Consider the following 26,957-nt stretch of genomic DNA (forward strand, 5'->3'; position numbering starts at 1 on the left):
TAGCATCTGCAGCAGTTGTATATCTGGTAATGCTATTTTTTCTGAATGTTACTAGAAATGTCCATTATTTTTAAGATGAATAGAAATAGAACCATCAAATTAGAGTGAAATTCATCATACCCTTTTCACTAGAAAAGCTGAGCAAAATCTTCTACTTTAGATCTGCCAACTTTTTTTATGAATAGTGGGCAATACTTAGCGTGAGGGGATGTGCCTGTTGCATGCCAACAGATTCAATATATATGGCTGATCCTGCATAACAATTGATATACAAATTGACAGCTTTTTAGAATCTGCATAAAATATTTTAATTTTTGATATGTTTTTATAATACAAAATTCACACTTATTTCCATGTGCTTAAACTCAAGCACATCTAAGGAATGTACCCAGACACCAATGAACCCTGATAAAACAAATCTTACATATAGTATTATTTAGTCCTATATAATTGGCATTACTTGACCACTGTGAGGCAGTGACCAGAGTCATATGTGAGGGTCGCTATGTGTCCCCCAGGATGTATTCAGAAGCATATTAGATCCGCTGGAGTGCCTTGTGGTCACAACAGTGTGCTTATGAGTCAAAAGGCAGAATAAAAGTAAGTTTGAACCTCGTCAAATTATTTTTGACCAAGGAGCTTGTTCAGGAAAACCCGGTATGGGATTTTATTTTTTAAACTGACTGCAGGAAGGTAGTGGGGTTCGGTCTCTTTCCTCCAGCCCAGATCTTATAAGTGGCCCATGGCCACAGAGTGGAGGAAAGGAAAAAAAGAACCTGCAGGAAGGGTTTGGGTGTCTGTTTTGGTCTTGCAGGCAGACAAAGCATTTGGTCTGCAGAGCACTGCCTGTATGAGCCAACACAGGCTCAAGAGGAGCCAAAGGGTCTGGCACCCCTGCGTACATGGCAGTGTGGACGCTCACGGCAACCGGTCCCGGACTGTCTTTTGTTTTCTCAGCTGTGATCCAGAGGATACAGTTTGCTTTGCACTGTGTGAGTTTTTTTTACATTAAACACATTTTGTTTTGAACTTGCTTGGGTCACTGCCTCATCACTGCACAGCATGGACACCGCTGCACTACATATGGTTGGAGAATGCAGATCAATGTGAACTGAGGCATACCACAAAGTATGCTACATGTTGGTGATCAGGCCTGCAACATTGCAGCTTAAGCCAGCCGACAAGATGGAGAAATACTAAGACAGTTGGCCAAGTCTCACGCACAACAGCAGGAGGCACTGCAGTTGCAGTTGCAACAGTTGGATCAGCAGCAATGGCAGCAGGAGCTACAAAATCAGCACGAGCAACAGCAGCAGACAACTGAATTGTTGATGCAGCAGATTACGACTATGCGAGAGGCAGGTCCACCAGCAACAGCATTCCGGTCTGACGCTTGGTACAAGATCAGGTAAGCACTGTGGAAGATGACTCCTGAAGATGATATGGAGGGCTTCCTCACCATATTCGAACACACTGGGGAGTGAGAGAGCTTGCCGGTGACTCAGTGAGCTGAAGTGGAATCAAACTTATTGACGGGAGATGCATAGAAGGCCTACTTGGACCTCTGTCGGGACGATACCCTGGACTATGGGAAGCTGAAAGGTGAGATCCTTGCCAGACTGGGGGTTCATACATATGTGTGGGCCCCACAGGTGTTTCAGTGGTCCTTTTACAAGACTCGCCCTGCCCAATCTAAGGCTTATAACTTACAACTTACTGCAACTGAATGCAGAAAAAAGTTATGTGAAATAAATATACACAGGTGTCAAATATGCCCTGAAAAAATTACAGCAACTTGTTATTAACGTAGCTTCACACCTGGCAGATATATTGCACACATTTCTTTTCCAGATTCATTTATTGATTTTATTTTCACTCTTAGAAATTTTGACAATAAATCTGCTGAGAGTGAGCATACAGAATCCCATAGCTCTACTTCCAATAATGCTTATCTCATACAATGTGACAAGCGTCATCAAGCTAATTACATTTGTGAAAGAGGACAAAGATGAAAAAAACCTATAGAACTTTATAATAAGCTCTTAGAATATCTACTGTAGATACTGATGGAAACTCCAAAAATATCCATGAGAAGAATTATCTGGACTGAAAATACTGCATTTTATATAGCATAGACCATACACTGTACGACGACCTTGCACAATGTTCAGTGTATGTTGAAGTGGAATATTAAATAAAATTTGTCATAAAGGTGAGTCTAATACATGAAGGAAATTTCTATCGGTTGACATTTTTCAACTACAATGACTTAATGCTATTTCTGTAGTAGAAAATTTTAAACATTTTTGTTTGCATAATTGCATGGAAATATGTTGCACCAACATGCAATTTGAAATACATATGTTAGGAGCTACATTTGTACTATTTATATATACAATCATGTCCACTGATACCTGACATACGTTTAGATGTCCAACATATGAAAGTTATTGCAGAAGATCTTTTTCATTAATACAGTTATGCTCAAAAGTTTACATACCCTGGCAGAATTTTTGCTTTCTTGGCCTTTCTTCACAGAATGTGAATGACAACACCAAAAGTTTTTCTCCACTCATGGTTAGTGGCTGGGTTAAGCCATTTATTGTCAAACTGCTGTGTTTTCTCTTTTTAACCCCTTAGTGACAGAGCCAATTTGGTACTTAATGACCGAGCCAATTTTTGCAATTCTGACAACTGTCACTTTATGAGGTTATAACTCTGGAACGCTTCAACGGATCCCGCTGATTCTGAGATTGTTTTTTCGTGACATATTGTACTTCATGTTAGTGGTAACATTTCTTCAATATTACTTGCGATTATTTATGAAAAAAAACGGAAATATGGCGAAAATTTTTAAAATTTTGCAATTTTCAAACTTTGTATTTTTATGCCCTTATATCAGAGAGATATGTCACGAAAAATAGTTAATAAGTAACATTTCCCACATGTCTACTTTACATCAGCACAATTTTGGAAACAAAATTTTTTTTTGTTAGGGAGTTAAAAGGGTTAAAAGTTGACCAGCAATTTCTCATTTTTACAACACCATTTTTTTTTAGGGACCACATCACATTTGAAGTCATTTTGAGGGGTCTATATGATAGAAAATAACGAAGTGTGACACCATTCTAAAAACTACACCCCTCAAGGTTCTCAAAACCACATTCAAGAAGTTTATTAACCCTTTACGTGCTTCACAGGAACTGAAAAAATGTGGAAGGAAAAAATGAACATTTAACTTTTTTTTGCAAACATCTTAATTCAGAACCATTTTTTTATTTTCACAAGTGTAAAAACAGAAATGTAACCATAAATTTTGTTATGCAATTTCTTCTGAATATGCCAATACCCCATATGTGGGGGTAAACCACTTTTTTGGCGCACCGCAGAACTTAGAAGTGAAGGAGCGCCGTTTGACTTTTTCAATGCAGAATTGGCTGGAATTGAGATCGGATGCCATGTCACGTTTAGAGAGCCCCTGATATGCCTAAACAGTGGAAACTCCCCACAAGTGACACCATTTTGGAAACTAGACCCCTTAAGGAACTTATATAGATGTGTGGTGAGCACTTTGAATCCCCAAGTGCTTCACAGAAGTTTATAACGTAGAGCCGTGAAAATAAAAAATCGATTTTGTTTACACAAAAATGATCTTTTCGCCCACAAATTCTTTTTTTCACAAGGGTAACAGGAGAAATTAGACCACAAAAGTTGTTGTGCGATTTCTCCTGAATACGTCGATACCCCATATGTGAGGGTAAACCACTGTTTGGGCGCACCGCAGAGCTTGGAAGTGAAGGAGTGCCGTTTTAGTTTTTCAATGTAGAATTGGCTGGAATTGAGATTGGACGCCATGTCGCGTTTGGAGAGGCTCTGATGTGCCTAAACAGTGGAAACCCCCCACAAGTGACCCCATTTTGGAAACTAGACCCCTTAAGGAACTTATCTAGATGTGTGGTGAGCCTTTTGAACCCTCATGTGCTTCACAGAAGTTTATAACGTAGAGCCGTGAAAAAAAAAATCGCATTTTTTCTACAAAAATGATCTTTTTGCCAACAAATTTTTATTTTCACAAGGGTAACAAGAGAAATTAGACCACTAAAGTTGTTGTGCAATTTCTCCTGAGTACGTAGATACCCAATATGTGAGGGTAAACCACTTTTTGGGCGCACCGCAGAACTTAGAAGTGAAGGAGCGCCGTTTGACTTTTTCAATGCAGAATTGGCTGGAATTGAGATCGGACGCCATGTCACGTTTAGAGAGCCCCTGATGTGCCTAAACAGTGGAAACTCCCCACAAGTGACACCATTTTGGAAACTAGACCCCTTAAGGAACTTATCTAGATGTGTGGTGAGCACTTTGAATCCCCAAGTGCTTCACAGAAGTTTATAATGTAGAGCCGTGAAAATAAAAAATCGCTTTTGTTTACACAAAAATGATATTTTCGCCCACAAATTTTTATTTTCACAAGGGTAACAGGAGAAATTAGACCACTAAAGTTGTTGTGCAATTTCTCCTGAGTATGGAGATACCCAAAATGTGGGGGTAAACCACTGTTTGGGCGCACCGCAGAGCTTGGAAGAGAAAGAGTGCCGTTTTACTTTTTCAATGTAGAATTGGCTGGAATTGAGATCGGACGCCATGTCGTGTTTGGAGAGCCCCTGATGTGCCTAAACAGTAGAAATCCCCCACAAGTGACCCCATTTTGGAAACTAGACCCCCCATGGAACTTATCTAGATGTGTGGTGAGAACTTTGAATGCCCAAGTGCTTCACAGAAGTTTATAATGCAAAGTCGTGAAAATAAAAAAAAAAAATTTTTCCACAAAAAAGATATTGTAGCCCCCAAGTTTTTATTTTCACAAGGGTAACAGGAGAAATTGGACTGCAATAGTTGTTGTCCAATTTATCCCGAGTACGCTGATGAACCATATGTGGGGGTAAACCACTGTTTGGGCGCACGGCAGAGCTCGGAAGGGAAGGAGCGCCGTTTTGGAATGCAGACTTTGATAGAATGGTCTGTGGGCATTATGTTGCGATTGCAGAGCCCCTGATGTACCTAAACTGTAGTAACCCCCACAAGTGACCCCATTTTGGAAACTAGACCCCCCAAGGAACTTATCTAGATGTGTGGTGAGAACTTTGAATGCCCAAGTGCTTCACAGAAGTTTAGAATGCAGAGTCGTGAAAATAAAAAATATTGTTTTTTTCACAAAAAAGATATTGTAGCCCCCAAGTTTTTATTTTCACAAGGGTAACAGGAGAAATTGGACCACTAAAGTTGTTGTCCAATTTATCCTGAGTATGCTGATGCCCCATATGTGGGGGTAAACCACTGTTTGGGCGCACAGCTGAGCTCGGAAGGGAAGGAGCGCCGTTTTGGAATGCAGACTTAGATAGAATGGTCTGTGGGCGTTATGTTGCGTTTGCAGAGCCCCTGATGTACCTAAACAGTAGTAACCCCCCACAAGTGACCCCATTTTGGAAAATAGACCCCCCAAGGAACTTATATAGATGTGTGGTGAGAACTTTGAGTGCCCAAGTGCTTCACAGAAGTTTATAATGCAGAGTCATAAAAAAAAATAAAATAAATATTTTTCCACAAAAAAGATTTTGTAGCCCCCAAGTTTTTATTTTCACAAGGGTAACAAGAGAAATTGGACCCCAGAAGTTGTTGTCAATTTATCCCGAGTATGCTGATGCCCCATATGTGGGGGTAACCCACTGTTTGGGCGCATGGCAGAGCTCAGAAAGGAGGGAGCACCATTTGACTTTTTGAGCGCAAAATTGGCTGTCGTGTTTGGAGACCCCCTGATGTACCTAAACAGTGGAAACCCCCCAATTCTAGCTCCAACCCTAACCCCAACACACCCCTAACCCTAATCCCAACCTGATCCATAATCCTAATCACTAACCCTAACCATAATCACAACCCTTACCCCAAATCAACCCTAATGCCAACCCTAACCATAACCCTAATCAAAACCCTAAATCCAACATACCCCTAATCCTAATCTCAACCCTAACCTCAAACCTAACCCTAATCCCAATACACCCCTAATCACAACCCTAACCTTAACCCTAATCCCAAACCTAACCCTAATCCCAAGCGTAACCCTAATGCCAACCCTAACCCTAATACCAACCCTAATCCAAACCCTAACCCTAATCCCAAATCTAACCCTAACTTTAGCCCCAACCCTAGCCCTAACTTTAGCCCCAACCCTAACCCTAGCCCTAAGGCTACTTTCACACTTGCATCGTTTGGCATCCGTCGCAATCCGTCGTTTTGGACAAGAAACGGATCCTGCAAATGTGCCCGCAGGATGTGTTTTTTGCCCATAGACTTGTATTGCCGACGGATCGTGACGGATGGCCACACGTTGCGTCCGTCGTGCACTGGATCAGTTGTGTTTTGGCGGATCGTCGGCACAAAAAAACATTCAATGAAACTTTTTTTGTACGTCGCATCCGCCATTTCTGACCGCGCATGCGTGGCCGTAACTGCTCCCCCTCCTCCCCAGGACATAGATTGGGCAGCGGATGCGTTGAAAAACTACATTCGCTGCCCACATTGTGCACAATTTTCACAACGTGCGTCGATATGTCAGGCCGATGCATTGCGACGGCCCCGTACCGACGTAAGTGTGAAAGAAGCCTAACCCTAAATTTAGCCCCAACCCTAACCCTAAATTTAGCCCCAACCCTAACCCTAAATTTAGCCCCAACCCTAGCCCTAGCCCTAACCCTAACCCTAACCCTAGCCCTAGCCCTAACCCTAGCCCTAACCCTAACCCTAGCCCTAACCCTAACCCTAGCCCTAACCCTAGCCCTAACCCTAGCCCTAACCCTAGCCCTAACCCTAACCCTAGCCCTAACCCTAACCCTAGCCCTAACCCTAGCCCTAACCCTAATTTTAGCCCCAACTGCTGTTCTCCTGCCGGCCAGCAGATGGAGACAGATGGCGGGCGCACTGCGCATGTGCCCGCCATTTTCTTTTGCCGGAGGCCAGGAGGAGCAGCAGGAGGATCCAGGGACACAGGTGAGTATGATAGGGTCCCCGAATCCCCCTATTTCTCTGTCCTCTGATGTGCGATCACATCAGAGGACAGAGAATTACACTTTACTTTTTTTTTTGCGATCGCCGGTAAAGAGTTAATTAAAAGCTCACCGACACAAAAAGAGGACTTACAAATCCTCCAAAAAATTCAAAAAAGTCACAGCAAAAAGCAGAGATGTTTTACCTGCTGAAGCCTCCAACTGAATGCACCAGCAGGGCGCAGCGGACCTGATGAATGATGGCAAACACACAGGTGCAAAAAATACCGATGAAACAACCACTTTCAATCCAGTGTTGGCTGTTTGGCATTAGTGCACAAAAAGATAAGAGATACTAGTCTGTATATGGCATAATTCACACACGCAATGCAAGGCATCTGGTTTGCAACCTATTAGTAACGCACATACTGGCGGGCTGCCCAGTGCTACAAAATGCATGCTGTGTGAACAGAGGCCAATAGTTTACAGAGCCATCATGGTCCGACTGCGCCCTGCAAGATAAAGTGCAAAAAGAAAACCACATATCGATGTATGTAAGGTATTAGTTTATATTGGGGCCTCAATACGTAAGCTGGCAACCCACGTCACGGGTCCTTACAATTTGCCAGTCCTAACGCTAAACATTGAATAAAAGCTCACCGACACAAAAAGAGGACTTACAAATCCTCCAAAAAATTCAAAAAAGTCACAGCAAAAAGCAGAGATGTTTTACCTGCTGAAGCCTCCAACTGAATGCACCAGCAGGGCGCAGCGGACCTGATGAATGATGGCAAACACACAGGTGCAAAAAATACCGATGAAACAACCACTTTCAATCCAGTGTTGGCTGTTTGGCATTAGTGCACAAAAAGATAAGAGATACTAGTCTGTATATGGCATAATTCACACACGCAATGCAAGGCATCTGGTTTGCAACCTATTAGTAACGCACATACAGGCGGGCTGCCCAGTGCTACAAAATGCATGCTGTGTGAACAGAGGCCAATAGTTTACAGAGCCATCATGGTCCGACTGCGCCCTGCAAGATAAAGTGCAAAAAGAAAACCACATATCGATGTATGTAAGGTATTAGTTTATATTGGGGCCTCAATACGTAAGCTGGCAACCCACGTCACGGGTCCTTACAATTTGCCAGTCCTAACGCTAAACATTGAATAAAAGCTCACCGACACAAAAAGAGGACTTACAAATCCTCCAAAAAATTCAAAAAAGTCACAGCAAAAAGCAGAGATGTTTTACCTGCTGAAGCCTCCAACTGAATGCACCAGCAGGGCGCAGCGGACCTGATGAATGATGGCAAACACACAGGTGCAAAAAATACCGATGAAACAACCACTTTCAATCCAGTGTTGGCTGTTTGGCATTAGTGCACAAAAAGATAAGAGATACTAGTCTGTATATGGCATAATTCACACACGCAATGCAAGGCATCTGGTTTGCAACCTATTAGTAACGCACATACAGGCGGGCTGCCCAGTGCTACAAAATGCATGCTGTGTGAACAGAGGCCAATAGTTTACAGAGCCATCATGGTCCGACTGCGCCCTGCAAGATAAAGTGCAAAAAGAAAACCACATATCGATGTATGTAAGGTATTAGTTTATATTGGGGCCTCAATACGTAAGCTGGCAACCCACGTCACGGGTCCTTACAATTTGCCAGTCCTAACGCTAAACATTGAATAAAAGCTCACCGACACAAAAAGAGGACTTACAAATCCTCCAAAAAATTCAAAAAAGTCACAGCAAAAAGCAGAGATGTTTTACCTGCTGAAGCCTCCAACTGAATTATGCCATATACAGACTAGTATCTCTTATCTTTTTGTGCACTAATGCCAAACAGCCAACACTGGATTGAAAGTGGTTGTTTCATCGGTATTTTTTGCACCTGTGTGTTTGCCATCATTCATCAGGTCCGCTGCGCCCTGCTGGTGCATTCAGTTGGAGGCTTCAGCAGGTAAAACATCTCTGCTTTTTGCTGTGACTTTAAAGAGTTAATTACCGGCGATCGCAAAACAAGGGTCGGTAAAACCGACCCCGATTATGCTCTTTGGGGTCTCGGCTATCCCCGGCTGCCGAGACCCCAAAGATTCTCGCGGGGCCGGCCGGCGGGCGCATTGCGCATGCGCCCGCCATTTTGAAGATGGCGGCGCCCACCGAGAGCCACGAGGAGCATGGGGGGAGATAGGTAATAATTGGGGGGCTACCTGGGACCCCTTTTCTCTGTCCTCTGATGTGCGATCACATCAAAGGACAGAGAAATTTAAAAAAGATTGCGTTTTTTTTTTGCGATCGCCGGTAAACGGTTAATTACCGGCGATCGCAAATGCGGGGTCGGTAAAACCCCCCCCGAATCATGTTCTCTGGGGTCTCGGCTACCCCCGGCAGCCGAGACCCCGGAAAAAATCAGACTCTGGGGGGCGCTATTTACTTTTTCCACAGCGCCGTTAATTAACGGCGCTGTGCTTTAAGTACCCTGAGCGGCCGCCGTTAAAAGGCGTATCGGCGGTCGCTAAGGGGTTAAATCATATTGACAACCAAAACATTCAAATGTCCTAGATCAAAAGTTCACATACCCAGGTGATTTTGGCCTGATAACATGCACAGAAGTTGACACAAAGGGGTTTGAATGGCTACTAAAAGTAACATCCTCACCTGTGACCTGTTTGCTTGTAATCAGTGTGTGTGCATAAAAGCTAAGTAGCTAAGTAAGTTTTTGGTATCCAGACAGACTCTTGCATCTTTCATCAAGCCACTGACATTTCTGGATTGTGAGTCATGAGGAAAGCAAAAGAATTGTCAATGGATCTACGGCAAAAGTTAGTTGAACTGTATAAAACAGGAAAGTGATAGTCAGCAGCGGTCAAACTGTGATTAACAAATGGAAAATCAGGGGCTCTGTAAAAATAAAACCACGATCGGGTAGAACAACAAAAATGTGGACCACAACTGTCAGTAAAAATGTTTGTGATGCAAGGAAAAACCCATAAATAACATTAGCTGAAATACAGGACTCTCTGAAAACTAGCGGTGTGGCTGTTTCAAGATGCACAATAAGGAGGCACTTGAAGGAAAATGGGCAGCATGGTTGAGTCGCCAGAAGAAAGCCATTACTGTGCAAATGCCACAAAGTATCTCACCTACAATATGCAAAACAGCACAAATACAAGCCTTAAAACTTCTGGAACAAGGTAATTTAGAGTGATGAGTCCAAAATTGAACTTTTTGGCAACAAACATATACGCTACATTTGGAGAGAGGCCAACACCATTCCTATTGTAAAGCACAGAAGTGGATTGCTGATGTTTTGGGAATGTGTGAGCTAAAAAGTATAATTTCTCCTTGCGGTGGTCGACATGCTAAACATGCCAAGATGAGAAGATTTAAAGCCTCAATGCTCCTCTGGGAAATTTCCTAATTATGCAAATTGTCTCTTCAGAGAGGAAGAGAGCTAGAACTCCAGTGCCACCTATTGGAAGGTAGCAATCCTACAAGTCAATGTTAATCCATTAATGAGCCTTGTCACATGACTTAGGATAATAGCCAAACCAGAATCCCAATTTGCAGACACTGTGCTTCGGGGTATTGCGCCTTATCAGTGCAAAGCAGAGATCAAACCAGATCTCCACTTTGCACTGACAAGGGGCTGTACCCTGAAACACAGTGTCAGAGATTCTGGTTTGGCTACTTTCCTAAGTCATGTGACAAGGCTCGTTAAAGGGTCAACATTGACTTGTAAGATTGCTACCTTCCAATAGGTGGCACTAGAGTTCTAGCTCTCTTCCTCTTTGAAGAGACAATTTGCATAATTAGCATATTACCCAGAGGAGCATTGAGGCTTTAACTTTCTTCATCTTGGCATGCTTAGCTTGTCAATCTCTACAAGGAGAAATGATACTTCTTAGATAACAGTCTGAGACCTCTCACAGAGTCAAACCAGATCTCCGCTTTGCACTGACGAGGGGCAGTACCCCAAAACACAGTGTCTGCAAATTGAAATTCTGGTTTGGCTATTATCCTAAGTCATGTGACAAGGCTCGTTAAAGGGTCAACATTGACTTGTAGGATTGCTACCTTCCAATAGGTGGCACTAGAGTTCTAGCTCTCTTCCTCTCTGAAGAGACAATTTGCATAATGAGCTAAAAAGGCACAGTAAACTTGGTCAAAGTTGAAGGAAAGATGAATGCAGCATGTTATCATCAAATACTTGAGGCAAATTTGCACTGATCAGCCCAAAAGCTGCGCATGGGATGTACTTGGACGTTCCAACATGACTGTGATCCAAAACATAAGGCCAAGTCGATCTATCACTGGTTACAGCAGAACAAAGTGAAGTTTCTGGAGTGTCCATCTCAGTCTCCTGACCTCAATATCATTGAGCTACTCTGTGGATATCTCAATCGTGCAGTTCATGCTAGACAGCCCAGGAACTTATTAAGAAATGGGGTATGTGAACTTTTAATCAAAGTCATTTGGATGTTTTGGGTTGTCATTATGATTTAAAAAGACAAACCACAGTAGTTTGACAATAAATGGCTTCACCAACCACTAACCACGAGTGGAGAAAAAGTTTTGGTGCTATCATTCATATTCTCTGAAAAAAGCACAAGAAAGCAAACATTCTACAGGGAATTGTAAGCTTTTGAGCACAGTTGTACATATGCATATACTTATGCATTATATAAAACCTGTATATACAGTGGGGCAAAAAAGTATTTAGTCAGTCAGCAATAGTGCAAGTTCCACCACTTAAAAAGATGAGAGGCGTCTGTAATTTACATCATAGGTAGACCTCAACTATGGGAGACAAACTGAGAAAAAAAAATCCAGAAAATCACATTGTCTGTTTTTTTAACATTTTATTTGCATATTATGGTGGAAAATAAGTATTTGGTCAGAAACAAACAATCAAGATTTCTGGCTCTCACAGACCTGTAACTTCTTCTTTAAGAGTCTCCTCTTTCCTCCACTCATTACCTGTAGTAATGGCACCTGTTTAAACTTGTTATCAGTATAAAAAGACACCTGTGCACACCCTCAAACAGTCTGACTCCAAACTCTACTATGGTGAAGACCAAAGAGCTGTCAAAGGACACCAGAAACAAAATTGTAGCCCTGCACCAGGCTGGGAAGACTGAATCTGCAATAGCCAACCAGCTTGGAGTGAAGAAATCAACAGTGGGAGCAATAATTAGAAAATGGAAGACATACAAGACCACTGATAATCTCCCTCGATCTGGGGCTCCACGCAAAATCCCACCCCGTGGGGTCAGAATGATCACAAGAACAGTGAGCAAAAATCCCAGAACCACGCGGGGGGACCTAGTGAATGAACTGCAGAGAGCTGGGACCAATGTAACAAGGCCTACCCTAGGTAACACACTACGCCACCATGGACTCAGATCCTGCAGTGCCAGACGTGTCCCACTGCTTAAGCCAGTACATGTCCGGGCCCATCTGAAGTTTGCTAGAGAGCATTTGGATGATCCAGAGGAGTTTTGGGAGAATGTCCTATGGTCTGATGAAACCAAACTGTAACTGTTTGGTGGAAACACAACTTGTCGTGTTTGGAGGAAAAAGAATACTGAGTTGCATCCATCAAACACCATACCTACTGTAAAGCATGGTGGTGGAAACATCATGCTTTGGGGCTGTTTCTCTGCAAAGGGGCCAGGACGACTGATCCGGGTACATGAAAGAATGAATGGGGCCATGTATCGTGAGATTTTGAGTGCAAACCTCCTTCCATCAGCAAGGGCATTGAAGATGAAACGTGGCTGGGTCTTTCAACATGACAATGATCCAAAGCACACCGCCAGGGCAACGAAGGAGTGGCTTCGTAAGAAGCATTTCAAGGTCCTGGAGTGGCCTAGCCAGTCTCCAGATCTCAACCCTATAGAAAACCTTTGGAGGGAGTTGAAAGTCCGTGTTGCCAAGCGAAAAGCCAAAAACACCACTGCTCTAGAGGAGATCTGCATGGAGGAATGGGCCAACATACCAACAACAGTGTGTGGCAACCTTGTAAAGACTTACAGAAAACGTTTGACCTCTGTCATTGCCAACAAAGGATATATTACAAAGTATTGAGATGAAATTTTGTTTCTGACCAAATACTTATTTTCCACCATAATATGCAAATAAAATGTTAAAAAAACAGACAATGTGATTTTCTGGATTTTTTTTTCTCAGTTTGTCTCCCATAGTTGAGGTCTACCTATGATGTAAATTACAGACGCCTCTCATCTTTTTAAGTGGTGGAACTTGCACTATTGCTGACTGACTAAATACTTTTTTGCCCCACTGTATATATATATATATATATATATATATATATATATAAGGTCATTGTGATCTCTGTTACCACTATTGCCTGTGATCATTTACTGAACTGCAACTCATGATATAATGCATCTATAATAAAAATTGTTGTTTATATAGCTTTCTGGACTCTCAGTTCGCTTTTTGTCTGATAGAAACTATGCTAGTATGCAACTATATTATCTAATCGATATGCAGATCGGGAATTTTATGGAAGTTATCATTAATGGTAGATAACAGTTCTGCAGAACACATTAACCCTTTTGCGACATAGGACGTAAGTGTACATCAGGCTCGAGAACAGGCTCCTGCACATTGGTGTAATGCATGTGAAAATGCAGGTACAGATGCTATGACCCCACGATTTTCCCCAGGAACTCAACTTAATGATATTAAAGCTCCGTCTGTCACAGCCAGTGCCAATGCACACACTGCCACTGACTGTTTAACCCTCTACATGCTACAATCAATAGGAATCACAGCATTTAGAAGGTTGTGAGAGGTGGGGAAGTAGCACGATTGCGACAAGAGCTTGATCGTTGTCATTAAAAGTTTATTTGTTTGTTAAAATCCACAACGCATTTCAACGGAACAGCTCCGTCTTCATCAGGTGTCAGTATACAGAGAGTGGGCAAGAGTAAGTATATGAAGGAGCACCATCCAATGAGATTTAAGGAGCAATTATTCAGAACACATGATTCGATGGGATCACATGATGTTAGGGCTAGCAGAATGCACCAAATAATAAGAAAGATAGAATAAGGTGTGTTCGCAGCCCGGGGTCCACCGTGCAGAGATGGAACCTGCTGCCAAGTAATGACGGACTATATAGCGGTACAATGTGAATAAACACACGGGTTAACTTCACCCTGTGTGAAGGAAGAGAACCCTGTTAGGTCACAGGGCCATGGTACCGCACACAAGAGCGCAAGCAAGGAGTCACCGAGCTCAGTCCCAAGACTTGGGATCCGAGTCCGTCTAGACTACTTGCACTTGACACCGCTAATGGGGTGTCAGCGTAACCAAAATAATAATTAAAGAGGCACGAGAGTGCATGCGGTGCCGCACTGGCAGACGCCACTAACCACCCAGGCTTGGGTCAGGAAAGCGCTGTGAAAGCGCATGGCGTCGCACTGGCGGTCACAGCAATTAGATGCTGCATTGTGTGTAACGTGCTGATGGCTAAGTTGGGCGCTAGATAGCAATCATCCACCTTCCGCGAGCAATCATCCAGTAGGGAGGGGATTTTAAAGAACGACTGTCACTCACAACACACACAATTACAAATGTAGACTAGCGCATGGCCGTGCAGTTATGCGAACCTAATATAGCTGCAGCATGTACATGACCTTCCCAGAAGGACCAATGGGAGGCTGCCACAGAAGTTGAGCACCTTCAGGACCTTCCTGGAGGACCAATGGGATCTGCTGCAGTATCTGAGCATGTGACCCTCGATCTCCAACGGGAGATCTTGCCCTGGGCATGCTCAGAAGGGGAAAAGCAGGACTTAGTCCCAAAAGCGTCTGCTCGCCACTGCCCAGCACTGGCTTCAATGGCAGAAGCTAGAAAAGCAGCAGTAACTTTATGCACAGAGTGAGACTGAGCAAGACGCTGGGACCGACGTCTCCGCTGAGCAGACTCCACTGCGGCTGGAGAAGAATGGGATACCGCAGCAGAGATGGTTCGAGACTCCCCCTGTGCAGAGGCGGGAACTCGACACCTAACATTACCCCCCTCCTAGGGCCCCACTCCTTGGACCACACTACGCTCGAAGGCAGCAATGAGCTGTGGAGCTCGAATGTGTTCAGCAGGCTCCCAGAACCTGTCCTCTGGGCCATAACCCTTCCAATCCACCAAATAGAATTTTTTGCCACGTACCACCTTGCACCCCAAAATAGCGTTCACCTCGTAATCGTCCGTAGACGAACCCGATGTCCCGGCAGATTACTCGGAATACCGGAACATGTACAGGTCCTTCTCAAAAAATTAGCATATAGTGTTAAATTTCATTATTTACCATAATGTAATGATTACAATTAAACTTTCATATATTATAGATTCATTATCCACCAACTGAAATTTGTCAGGTCTTTTATTGTTTTAATACTGATGATTTTGGCATACAACTCCTGATAACCCAAAAAACCTGTCTCAATAAATTAGCATATTTCACCCATCCAATCAAATAAAAGTGTTTTTTAATAACAAACAAAAAAACCATCAAATAATAATGTTCAGTTATGCACTCAATACTTGGTCGGGAATCCTTTGGCAGAAATGACTGCTTCAATGCGGCGTGGCATGGAGGCAATCAGCCTGTGACACTGCTGAGATGTTATGGAGGCCCAGGATGCTTCAATAGCGGCCTTAAGCTCATCCAGAGTGTTGGGTCTTGCGTCTCTCAACTTTCTCTTCACAATATCCCACAGATTCTCTATGGGGTTCAGGTCAGGAGAGTTGGCAGGCCAATTGAGCACAGTAATACCATGGTCAGTAAACCATTTACCAGTGGTTTTGGCACTGTGAGCAGGTGCCAGGTCGTGCTGAAAAATGAAATCTTCATCTCCATAAAGCATTTCAGCCGATGGAAGCATGAAGTGCTCCAAAATCTCCTGATAGCTAGCTGCATTGACCCTGCCCTTGATGAAACACAGTGGACCAACACCAGCAGCTGACATGGCACCCCACACCATCACTGACTGTCGGTACTTGACACTGGACTTCAGGCATTTTGGCATTTCCTTCTCCCCAGTCTTCCTCCAGACTCTGGCACCTTGATTTCCGAATGACATGCAAAATTTGCTTTCATCAGAAAAAAGTACTTGGGACCACTTAGCAACAGTCCAGTGCTGCTTCTCTGTAGCTCAAAAGTGGCTTTACCTGGGGAATGCGGCACCTGTAGCCCATTTCCTGCACACGCCTGTGCACGGTGGCTCTGGATTTTTCCACACCAGACTCAGTCCACTGCTTCCTCAGGTTCCCCAAGGTCTGGAATCGGTCCTTCTCCACAATCTTCCTCAGGGTCCGGTCTCCTCTTCTCGTTGTACAGCGTTTTCTGCCACATTGTTTCCTTCCAACAGACTTACCATTGAGGTGCCTTGATACAGCACTCTGGGAACAGCCTATTTGTTGAGAAATTTCTTTCTGGGTCTTACCCTCTTGCTTGAGGGTGTCAATGATGACCTTCTTGACATCTGTCAGGTCGCTAGTCTTACCCATGATGGGGGTTTTGAGTAATGAACCAGGCAGGGAGTTTATAAAAGCCTCAGGTATCTTTTGCATGTGTTTAGAGTTAATTAGTTGATTCAGAAGATTAGGGTAATAGGTCGTTTAGAGAACCTTTTCTTGATATGCTAATTTATTGAGACAGGTTTTTTGGGTTATCAGGAGTTGTATGCCAAAATCATCAGTATTAAAACAATAAAAGACCTGACAAATTTCAGTTGGTGGATAATGAATCTATAATATATGAAAGTTTAATTGTAATCATTACATTATGGTAAATAATGAAATTTAACACTATATGCTAATTTTTTGAGAAGGACCTGTATACGGGTTTGAAGAGGGACACATGAAAGGTGTCGGTGATACCCAAGGGTGGAGGAAGGGCTAGACGGTAGATCACAGGGTTAACCTTTTCGAGGACCTTGAAGGGACCCAAGTAGTGAGGTGCAAACTTAGTGGACTCAACACGCAGCCTGATGGTACGGGCGGAGAGCCACACTAAGTTTCCAGGAGCAAAGGTCGGAGCGGGGCGCTGATGAGCATCGGTGGAGGACCTCATTCTCTCCTTGGAGGCCCGAATGGCATCCTGAGTGCGGTCCCAAATGCCCCATGCCTCCACAGCCCAGTCTGCCACCCTGGAGTCAGCGGAAGACACAGGCATGGGCACAGGGCAATGCGGATGCTGGCCGTAATTTAGGAGGAATGGAGTCTGACCGGTGGAGTCAGCTACGGCGTTGTTAAGCGCTAGCTCTGCCCACGGTAGCAAGGATGCCCAGTCATCCTGCCTGGCAGAAACAAAATGTCGTAAATATGTGACCAAGGTCTGGTTGGCCCTCTCTACCAACCCATTCATCTCGGGATGATATGCCGAAGAGAGATTCAACTCAATACTGAGTAGACGACAAAGCTCTCTCCAGAATCGAGACGCAAACTGGGGACCCCGGTCACTAACAATTTTGTCTGGCATATCGTGTAGGCGAAAGATATGTTTGATGAACAACACAGCAAGAGCCCGTGCAGAAGGTAGCCGTGGAAGAGGCACCAAGTGCACCATTTTGGAAAAATGGTCGGTGATCACCCAGATAATGGTGCAGTTACGACACTTGGGTAAGCCCACCACAAAATCCATCCCGACCATCTCCCAGGGCCTGTCCGCCACCGGCATGGGGTAAAGCATCCCAGCTGGCCGTTGCCAAGGAGACTTGTTCTTGGCGCAGGAGACACATGCCCGAACATAGTCTGTGATGTCACAAGCCATATGCAGCCACCAGTACGTCCTCGCCAAGAGCTCAGATGTCCTCTTGGTCCCACAGTGTCCACCCACCATGGACGAGTGAGCCAAAGAGAGAACCTCCGGTCGCAAATTAGATGGAACGAAAGTTGTTGTGGATTCTGTTTTTGGGCTCCCTCTGGTGGTTACAGATGGTACTGGGTGACTTGTGTTCTCTGCGGTCTCTGGTGTCCACCTGTTCTATCAGGATATGGGAGTTTCCTATTTAACCTGGCTTTCTTGTCATTTCCTCGCCGGCTATCAATGTAATCAGTGTGTCTTGTTACCTCTGCTTCCCGCTTCTGTAATCTTCAGGACAAGCTAAGTTTTTGATTTTCCTGTTCCACGTTTTGCTTAATTTTTGTCTTAGTCCAGCTTGCAGATATGTGATTCCTTTTTGCTGGTTGCTCTAGTGGGCTGATATTACTCCTCATGTTCCATGAGTTGGCACATGAGTTCAAGTAATTTCAGGATGGTTTTTTGTAGGGTTTTTCGCTGACCGCGCAGTTCACTTTTGTATCCTCTGCTATCTAGCTTTAGCGGGCCTCATTTTGCTGAATCTGTTTTCATAACTACGTATGTGCTTTCCTCTCATTTCACCGTCATTACATGTGGGGGGCTGCTATTTCTGTGGGGTGTTTCTCTGGAGGCAAGAGAGGTCTGTGTTTCTTCTAATAGGGGAAGTTAGTCCTTCGGCTGGCGCGAGACGTCTAGGAATCATCGTAGGCACGTTCCCCGGCTACTGCTAGTTGTGTGAATTAGGTTCAGGATCGCGGTCAGCTCAGTTTCCATCACCCTAGAGCTTATTTTGTTTTTTGTGCTTGTCCTTTTGTGATCCCCTGCCATTGGGATCATGACAGTATAGCCGGCCAAAAAAGTGGTAATCGTATTGGCTGAAGCAGGAGGAAAAGTAGTCTGAGGAAGTTTTTTTTTTCTTTTCCCTCAGAGTTTGCTGCCTAGCCTTAATTGCAGCCTGGCTGCGTCTTACCTCCTCTTAATCCTTGAATGGCTCTGACCTCAGCTGTTTATCCTGGACGTCCAGAGTTTGGCTTCCAGCCTGAATAATCTTGCTGCTAAGGTTCAAAATATACAAGATTTTGTTGTACATGCTCCTATGTCTGAACCTAGAATTCCTACCCCAGAGTTTTTTTCTGGAGATAGATCTAGTTTTCTGAATTTTAGGAACAATTGCAAGTTGTTTCTTTCTTTGAAATCTCGCTCCTCTGGAGACCCTGCTCAGCAAGTCAAGATTGTTATATCTTTCCTGCGGGGTGACCCTCAAAATTGGGCATTTGCATTGGCACCAGGGGATCCTGCGTTGCTCAATGTGGATGCGTTTTTTCTGGCATTGGGTTTGCTCTATGAGGAACCTAACCTAGAGATTCAGGCTGAAAAAGCTTTATTGGCTCTCTCTCAGGGGCAAGATGAAGCAGAAATATATTGTCAGAAATTTCGGAAATGGTCGGTACTTACTCAGTGGAATGAGAGCGCCCTGGCTGCAAGATTCAGAGATGGCCTTTCTGAGGCCATTAAAGATGTTATGGTGGGGTTCCCTGCGCCTACAGGTCTGAATGAGTCTATGACTATGGCTATTCAGATTGATCGGCGTTTACGGGAGCGCAAACCTGTGCACCATTTGGCGGTGTCCTCTGAACAGGCACCTAAGACAATGCAATGTGATAGAATTCAGTCCAGAAGTGAACGGCAAAACTATAGGCGGAAAAATGGGTTGTGTTTTTATTGTGGTGATTCAGCTCATGTTATATCAGCATGCTCTAAACGCACAAAAAAGGTTGATAAGTCTGTTGCCATTAGTACTTTACAGTCTAAGTTCATTCTGTCTATGACTCGTTCATTATCAGCCATTTCCGTCGATGCCTATGTGGATTCAGGCGCTGCCCTGAGTCTTATGGATTGGTCATTTGCCAACCGCTGTGGGTTTAGTCTGGAGCCTCTGGAAGTCCCTATTCCTTTGAAAGGAATTGACTCTACACCTTTGGCCATGAATAAACCTCAGTACTGGACACAAGTGACCATGCGTATGACTCCCGTTCATCAGGAGGTGATTCGCTTCCTGGTACTGTATAATTTACATGATGTCTTAGTGCTTGGTCTGCCATGGTTACAAACTCATAACCCAGTCTTGGACTGGAAAACGATGTCTGTGTTAAGCTGGGGATGTCAGGGGGTTCATGATGATGCACCTCCGATTTCTATCGCTTCATCTACTCCTTCTGAGGTTCCTGTATTTTTGTCTGATTATTGGGATGTTTTTGAGGAGCCTAAGCTCAATTCGCTTCCTCCTCACAGGGATTGCGATTGTGCTATAGATTTGATTCCTGGCAGTAAATTTCCTAAAGGTCGTTTGTTCAATCTGTCAGTGCCAGAGCATACTGCTATGCGGGATTATGTTAAGGAGTCCTTGGTAAAGGGACATATCCGTCCATCTTCGTCCCCTTTGGGAGCAGGTTTTTTTTTCGTGGCCAAAAAAGATGGTTCCTTGAGGCCTTGTATAGATTACCGTCTTTTGAATAAGATTACAGTCAAATATCAGTATCCTTTGCCATTGTTGACTGATTTGTTTGCTCGCATTAAGGGGGCTAAATGGTTCACTAAGATTGATCTTCGGGGTGCGTATAATCTTGTGCGGATAAAGCAGGGTGATGAGTGGAAAACCGCATTTAATACGCCTGAGGGCCATTTTGAGTATTTGGTGATGCCTTTTGGACTTTCTAATGCTCCTTCTGTCTTCCAGTCCTTTATGCACGATATTTTCCGTGAATATCTGGATAAATTTATGATTGTGTATATGGATGATGTTTTGTTTTTTTCTGATGACTGGGAGTCCCATGTTCAGCATGTCAGGAAGGTGTTTCAGGTCCTGCGGGCCAATTCTTTGTTTGTAAAAGGTTCAAAGTGTCTCTTTGGAGTCCAGAAGATTTCTTTTTTGGGGTATATTTTTTCCCCTTCTACTATTGAGATGGATCCCGTCAAGGTTCAGGCTGTTTGTGACTGGACGCAGCCTACATCTCTTAAGAGTCTACAGAAGTTCTTGGGCTTTGCTAATTTTTATCGTCGTTTCATAACTAATTTTTCTAGTGTTGTTAAGCCTTTGACGGATTTGACTAAGAAGGGTGCTGATGTTGCTGATTGGTCTCCTGCGGCTGTGGAGGCCTTTCAGGAACTTAAGCGCCGGTTTTCCTCTGCTCCTGTGTTGCGTCAGCCAGATGTTTCGCTTCCTTTTCAGGTTGAGGTTGATGCTTCCGAGATTGGAGCGGGGGCGGTTTTGTCACAGAGAAGCTCCGATTGCTCAGTGATGAAGCCATGTGCGTTCTTTTCTAGAAAGTTTTCGTCCACTGAGCGGAATTATGATGTTGGTAATCGGGAGCTTTTGGCCATGAAGTGGGCATTTGAGGAGTGGCGTCATTGGCTTGAGGGTGCTAGACATCGTGTGGTGGTCTTGACTGATCACAAAAATCTGATTTACCTTGAGTCTGCCAAGCGTCTGAATCCTAGACAGGCTCGTTGGTCACTGTTTTTCTCCCGTTTCGATTTTGTGGTTTCATACCTGCCAGGTTCAAAGAATGTGAAGGCGGATGCTCTTTCTAGGAGTTTTGTGCCTGACTAACCTGGAAATTCTGAGCCCACTGGTATCCTTAGGGATGGGGTGATTTTGTCGGCTGTCTACCCAGACTTGCGACGTGCTTTGCAGGAGTTTCAGGCGGATAAACCTGATCGTTGTCCGCCTGAAAGACTGTTTGTTCCGGATAATTGGACCAGTAGATTCATCTCCGAGGTTCATTCTTCTGCGTTGGCAGGTCATCCTGGAATATTTGGTACTAGAGACTTGGTGGCCAGGTCTTTTTGGTGGCCTTCCTTGTCGAGGGATGTGCGTTCTTTTGTGCAGTCTTGTGAAGTTTGCGCTCGGGCTAAGCCTTGCTCTTCTCGGGCCAGTGGATTGTTGTCACCTTTGCCTATCCCGAAGAGGCCTTGGACGCACATTTCCATGGACTTTATTTCGGATCTCCCTGTCTCTCAAAAAATGTCCGTCATCTGGGTTGTGTGTGACCGCTTTTCTAAGATGGTTCATCTGGTACCCTTGCCTAAGTTACCTTCCTCCTCTGAGTTGGTCCCTCTGTTTTTTCAGAACGTGGTTCGTTTGCATGGGATTCCGGAGAACATCGTTTCTGACAGGGGATCCCAGTTTGTGTCTAGATTTTGGCGGACGTTCTGTGCTAAGATGGGCATTGATTTGTCCTTTTCGTCTGCATTCCATCCTCAGACGAATGGCCAGATGGAACGAACTAATCAGACCTTGGAAACTTATTTAAGGTGTTTTATTTCTGCTGATCAAGATGACTGGGTTACCTTTTTACCGCTTGCCGAATTTGCCCTTAATAATCGGGCTAGTTCTGCTACCTTGGTTTCTCCTTTCTTTTGTAATTCGGGGTTTCATCCTCGTTTTTCCTCTGGTCAGGTGGAGCCTTCTGATTGTCCTGGAGTGGACATGGTGGTGGATAGGTTGCATCAGATTTGGAGTCATGTGGTGGACAATTTGAAGTTGTCCCAGGAGAGGGCTCAGCAGTTTGCTAATCGCCGTCGCCGCGTGGGTCCTCGACTTCGTGTTGGGGACTTGGTGTGGTTGTCTTCTCGTTTTGTTCCTATGAAGGTCTCTTCTCCTAAGTTCAAGCCTCGGTTCATCGGTCCCTATAGGATCTTGGAAATTCTTAACCCTGTGTCGTTTCGTTTGGATCTCCCGGCATCGTTTGCTATTCATAATGTGTTCCATCGGTCGTTGTTGCGGAAGTATGAGGTACCTGTTGTTCCTTCGCTTGAGCCTCCTGCTCCGGTGCTGGTGGAGGGAGAATTGGAGTATGTTGTGGAGAAGATCTTGGATTCTCATGTTTCCAGACGGAAACTCCAATATTTGGTCAAGTGGAAGGGTTATGGTCAGGAGGATAATTCTTGGGTGGTTGCCTCTGATGTTCATGCTGCTGATTTGGTCCGTGCATTTCATAGGGCTCATCCTGGTCGCCCTGGTGGTTCTCGTGAGGGTTCGGTGACCCCTCCTCAAGGGGGGGTACTGTTGTGGATTCTGTTTTTGGGCTCCCTCTGGTGGTTACAGATGGTACTGGGTGAGTTGTGTTCTCTGCGGTCTCTGGTGTCCACCTGTTCTATCAGGATATGGGAGTTTCCTATTTAACCTGTCCTCTGGGCCATAACCCTTCCAATCCACCAAATAGAATTTTTTGCCACGTACCACCTTGCACCCCAAAATAGCGTTCACCTCGTAATCGTCCGTAGACGAACCCGATGTCCCGGCAGATTACTCGGAATACCGGAACATGTATACGGGTTTGAAGAGGGACACATGAAAGGTGTCGGTGATACCCAAGGGTGGAGGAAGGGCTAGACGGTAGATCACAGGGTTAACCTTTTCGAGGACCTTGAAGGGACCCAAGTAGTGAGGTGCAAACTTAGTGGACTCAACACGCAGCCTGATGGTACGGGCGGAGAGCCACACTAAGTTTCCAGGAGCAAAGGTCGGAGCGGGGCGCTGATGAGCATCGGTGGAGGACCTCATTCTCTCCTTGGAGGCCCGAATGGCATCCTGAGTGCGGTCCCAAATGCCCCATGCCTCCACAGCCCAGTCTGCCACCCTGGAGTCAGCGGAAGACACAGGCATGGGCACAGGGCAATGCGGATGCTGGCCGTAATTTAGGAGGAATGGAGTCTGACCGGTGGAGTCAGCTACGGCGTTGTTAAGCGCTAGCTCTGCCCACGGTAGCAAGGATGCCCAGTCATCCTGCCTGGCAGAAACAAAATGTCGTAAATATGTGACCAAGGTCTGGTTGGCCCTCTCTACCAACCCATTCATCTCGGGATGATATGCCGAAGAGAGATTCAACTCAATACTGAGTAGACGACAAAGCTCTCTCCAGAATCGAGACGCAAACTGGGGACCCCGGTCACTAACAATTTTGTCTGGCATATCGTGTAGGCGAAAGATATGTTTGATGAACAACACAGCAAGAGCCCGTGCAGAAGGTAGCCGTGGAAGAGGCACCAAGTGCACCATTTTGGAAAAATGGTCGGTGATCACCCAGATAATGGTGCAGTTACGACACTTGGGTAAGCCCACCACAAAATCCATCCCGACCATCTCCCAGGGCCTGTCCGCCACCGGCATGGGGTAAAGCATCCCAGCTGGCCGTTGCCAAGGAGACTTGTTCTTGGCGCAGGAGACACATGCCCGAACATAGTCTGTGATGTCACAAGCCATATGCAGCCACCAGTACGTCCTCGCCAAGAGCTCAGATGTCCTCTTGGTCCCACAGTGTCCACCCACCATGGACGAGTGAGCCAAAGAGAGAACCTCCGGTCGCAAATTAGATGGAACGAAAGTTGTTGTGGATTCTGTTTTTGGGCTCCCTCTGGTGGTTACAGATGGTACTGGGTGACTTGTGTTCTCTGCGGTCTCTGGTGTCCACCTGTTCTATCAGGATATGGGAGTTTCCTATTTAACCTGGCTTTCTTGTCATTTCCTCGCCGGCTATCAATGTAATCAGTGTGTCTTGTTACCTCTGCTTCCCGCTTCTGTAATCTTCAGGACAAGCTAAGTTTTTGATTTTCCTGTTCCACGTTTTGCTTAATTTTTGTCTTAGTCCAGCTTGCAGATATGTGATTCCTTTTTGCTGGTTGCTCTAGTGGGCTGATATTACTCCTCATGTTCCATGAGTTGGCACATGAGTTCAAGTAATTTCAGGATGGTTTTTTGTAGGGTTTTTCGCTGACCGCGCAGTTCACTTTTGTATCCTCTGCTATCTAGCTTTAGCGGGCCTCATTTTGCTGAATCTGTTTTCATAACTACGTATGTGCTTTCCTCTCATTTCACCGTCATTACATGTGGGGGGCTGCTATTTCTGTGGGGTGTTTCTCTGGAGGCAAGAGAGGTCTGTGTTTCTTCTAATAGGGGAAGTTAGTCCTTCGGCTGGCGCGAGACGTCTAGGAATCATCGTAGGCACGTTCCCCGGCTACTGCTAGTTGTGTGAATTAGGTTCAGGATCGCGGTCAGCTCAGTTTCCATCACCCTAGAGCTTGTTTTGTTTTTTGTGCTTGTCCTTTTGTGATCCCCTGCCATTGGGATCATGAGAGAAAGTCTTGCCTGGGGGCACAGACTCTAGCGAAACCAGAGCCACCATTCTTAGGCTCTCTGAAGGGACAATAAGCCGAGGCTCCTCTGATGATGATGATAATACTACAGAGCGAGAGAGTGCGTCGGCACGAACGTTCTTCTCCCCGGAAAGTTAATGGAGGGTGAAATGGAATTGGGAGAAGAACAGGGACCATCTAGTATGACGAGAATTTAGCCGCTGGGCTGTCTGTAAATTCACCAAGTTCTTGTGGTCTGTGAACATCTGGAAGGGAAAGCGAGCTCCCTCCAGACGATGTCTCGACTCTGACAAAGCCAACTTCATAGCTAGCAACTCCCTGTCCCCAATGGAATAATTCCTCTCCGCTGGTGAAAAGGTCTTAGAGAAGAAGAAGCAAGGATGCTTACAACCTTGAGCATCCTTTTGGAAGAGGACTGCTCCAGCACCAACGGATGAGGCATCCACCTCCATAATAAATGGCCTATCTACATCGGGGCGATGCAGGATGGGAACGCTAGCGAAGTGTGTCTTAATCAAGAGAAAGGCCTTGGAGACCTCCTCCGACCACAACTTGGGATTTGCCCCCTTCTTGGTGGGGGCAACCAAGGGAGCTACCAAAGTTGAGAAGTGGGGAATGAACTGGCGATAGTAATTAATGAACCACAGAAAGCGCTGCACTGCTTTGAGAGAATGGGTTTCCTGCCAGTCCATCACAGCCTGTAGCTTGGCAGGATCCATAGCCAGTCCCTGGGCAGAGATGATATAGCCAAGGAAAGGCAAGGACTCCTGCTCAAACACACACTTCTCCAACTTGGCATAGAGGCAGTTAGCCTGTAGGAGGTTGAAGACCTTGCAAACATTTCTCCAGTGGGAGTCTATATCTGGAGAGTAGATGAGAATATCATCCAGATAAACTACGACCGAGGTGGAAAGCATATCCCGGAAGATATAGTTTACAAAGTCTTGGAAAACGGCTGGGGCATTAAAGAGCCCAAAGGGCATCACCAGATATTCATAGTGCCCATCCCTGGTGTTAAAAGCCGTCTTCCATTCATCCCCCTCACAGATGCGAATCAGGTTGTAAGCACCCCACAGATCTAATTTAGTAAATACCCTTGCTCCCCGTAACCTATCAAAAAGCTCAGATATCAGGGGCAAAGGATACTTATTCTTAACGGTGATTAGCGAAATTAGGATTATTTAGTCTAGAAAAAAGACGACTGAGGGGTGATCTAATAACCATGTATAAGTATATAAGGGGACAATACAAATATCTCGCTGAGGATCTGTTTATACCAAGGAAGGTGACGGGCACAAGGGGGCATTCTTTGCGTCTGGAGGAGAGAAGGTTTTTCCACCAACATAGAAGAGGATTCTTTACTGTTAGGGCAGTGAGAATCTGGAATTGCTTGCCTGAGGAGGTGGTGATGGCGAACTCAGTCGAGGGGTTCAAGAGAGGCCTGGATGTCTTCCTGGAGCAGAACAATATTGCATCATACAATTAGGTTCTGTAGAAGGACGTAGATCTGGGGATTTATTATGATGGAATATAGGCTGAACTGGATGGACAAATGTCTTTTTTCGGCCTTACTAACTATGTTACTATGTTACTATGGTGATGGCGTTAAGACCCCTATAATCTATGCATGGACGTAGTTCCCCATTCTTCTTCTGCATGACAAAGAACCCTGCCTGAGCAGGTGACACTGACTTCCTGATGAACCCTCTTGCCAGATTCTCTTGAATATACTGAGACATTGCGGTTAGACTCGACCCCGGGGAGGCTCAGCACCAGGCAAGAGATCAATAGGACAGTCATAGGGGCGATGGGGCGGAAGAGTCTCCGCCGCCTTTTTGGAGAACACGTCCGCATAGGACCAATATTGCTTGGGGAGAGAGGATAGATCTGCGGGTACCTCTGTAGTAGCAACCT

The sequence above is a fragment of the Ranitomeya imitator genome, chromosome 1, assembly GCF_032444005.1.
Source record: "Ranitomeya imitator isolate aRanImi1 chromosome 1, aRanImi1.pri, whole genome shotgun sequence".
Classification (NCBI taxonomy): domain Eukaryota; kingdom Metazoa; phylum Chordata; class Amphibia; order Anura; family Dendrobatidae; genus Ranitomeya; species Ranitomeya imitator.